The sequence below is a fragment of the Malania oleifera genome, chromosome 8 (genome assembly GCF_029873635.1).
Source record: "Malania oleifera isolate guangnan ecotype guangnan chromosome 8, ASM2987363v1, whole genome shotgun sequence".
Taxonomy (NCBI): domain Eukaryota; kingdom Viridiplantae; phylum Streptophyta; class Magnoliopsida; order Santalales; family Ximeniaceae; genus Malania; species Malania oleifera.
Genome location: NC_080424.1, coordinates 91,030,216 through 91,032,889, shown reverse-complemented (window position 1 = coordinate 91,032,889; position 2,674 = coordinate 91,030,216).

The window sequence follows — 2,674 nt, the reverse complement described above, 5'->3', positions numbered from 1 at the left end:
TTTCATTTAATTTTAAACCATGTGCATTCCATGAATTGAGAAATAAAGCAAGCAAATAGGCATTCATATGTAAATAATCATCAATATAATAAGGTTATGCTTGATTCGTGGAACGTCTATTACTTACAATAGGTAGTTACAATTTGTTACACAAAAAGTTATATAATTAGAATAAATAAAATAATAATGTGAAACTTTTAATGATTTTATAATGAAGAATAGACAAAAAAAAAAAATTGATTATTCTCAAATTTCATTATGCGAATATTTATTTCTTTCTTATTCTATAAGTAGACCATATAGTTCTCGAAATCTTTATCCTCTTCATTCAAAGAATCTAATAGGTCTGTCTATTTGCTTTGTTGGAAGGCAAGAATGGATTCTTAATTTTGTTGATCATCATAGAGAAAACAAATCCAATGTCATTGTCTGAATCTCAATCTAAGACTCTATGCAGCATCTGAACTAGCTTGATTCTAAATGAAATAATAAGGAATATAACACAAATAAGTATTACCTCTATTTCCAAATTTTACATTATATATTTTGTTATATATTTTGTTTGATTCCAAAGAACAACTGTTCCTATGAATCAAACATAATGTACTATCTTTTAACGTGTAGGTTCTTTGGACAAATTGGCGTAGTAATTCATTTGAAGAACTCCTTTACGATCTCACTAACTAATTATAGTTCTTTTATTCATCACATTATGGCATAACATTCACCACAAACTTAATAAAGTGGATTGAATTGAATAATTTTTAATGATTTGAATGGACAAGCAAATGAGTAAATTACAATCCACATTTGACAAACTCAACATGCAAATTGAATACGAATCGATTTAGACTAATCAAATTTGATTTGGACAAATCAATTTTTCTTTGTTTCGCCAAGTCTAATTTTAATATGTTGGTATGCAATATATATATATATATATGAGATTAAAAAACAAAGATGTTTAATTACTATTTTTTTGGTTTTTTCCTTTCTTAAGGTTATTCTCCTTCCAATGTCCTACTCTTGTTTTTCTCCTTCACCTCTTAGTTTCTTCTTCCTATTTCGTATTTATGTTATTCTTTATTGTGTAAACCATCTTTCATTTTCTTTTTTCTTTTTTCTTTTTTTCCATTCTAAGACCGAACTAAATATGGGGAGATGGGCCACCCTTCCCTTCACACTATTAAAATTTGAACGTAAAATAATTAATGTTAAGATCCCAAACTTTAAACTTATTATGTAAAACAAAAAGGGCAACACTTACCTACTAAAAATATCAGTTTTATTTACCCATTATTTTGTGCATATAATGTGTATAATATAATAATATAAATCATTAAATAAGTAAAAGTATATTATTTAGATAGTAAGTATATTGTTTAACCTGATTCACATTGAAGTGTCTTGAATTTGACTAAATATTAAAGGAAAGAAAAATTCAAACAAATCCACTTTTTTTAATGCTTGATCATCAACAAAAGTGAAAAGAAAGAACAAAATTTTAATTTATTCACTTCATTAATATTTGATTTAGCTTAATTTCTATTATATTCAAATAAAATTTCATTTCTAATGGCATAGGATATAGAGAGAAAATGTAGTAAAAATCTTAACTTTGCTTTCATTTTCCTTTCCTTTCCTTTCCTTCCCACAACCAGATGGACCCTTAGAAAGTATTTAGGTAAGAAAACAAGAAAAATTAAAGATAATTTTTTCATTCAATCCTTGCTTATCAACATTGAAAGCAAAAATATTTCAAAATTTCCGAAGCAAAACAATTTTTTTATTATTAAAAAAACATTCCATTACCATAATTTATTGCCACATTGTTCATATTTTTGAAATATAACTTGCATTTTTCTTGAAAAGTGGATGGATTATATTGTGCAAGGTAGTGAGATCATAAATGGTTACCATGTTAAAACCAAAAAAATTTCAAATTTGAAGTAACATATTTAATTAATTCACAACAAATGGTTATGGTTATCTTGTTATTTAATTAGCGAGATACTCTCGCAAAGGAATAGAAGAAGGAAGAAATTATAAAAAGGCAAAGAACGATTATGCCATAATGGGGAAGGCTTGGAAACGGCCCACCTGGGACCAGAAAATGGACGATGACTGCAGCCATGGCCAATCCCCTTGGCTATGACGTTTATGATCTTTTGATAGAGACGTTCAGCAAGTCAATAACAGTCATTGAGGATATTGATTGTTTGCTGGATCTGACAGGACAGAGGAAGGAGGGAGGATGAGGAAGGGAAGGATTCGGCGAGTAAATTGGTAAATGAGAATGAAAGTTGGAAGGAAAGGGCTTTTGAACTTCATCCATGGGATTTGATCTGCAGGCGGCAGAGAGAGGATTATAGTTTTTCCGACGAACTATTTGGAGAAGCTGGACCAAGCACATTGAGTTGGTTTGAGGGGTTAGGATCTGGCTAAGAATTACTTGAACCTAGATCCGCACGAAATTGTTTGGGGAGATTCAGAGGTTGATGCCAAGGTCCCCAGAGGAAGACGCAACAAATTGTTTGGAGAGTGGATGAGGCGCGGGAAGAGAAGAGACGAGAGGGTGAAGCAGGGAGAAGATACAAGCTGCAGAAATTAGAGAGAAGAGAAAGAGAAGAAAGTGTCTGCCCAGGGGGAGACACTCCAATCATTGGAACAGATG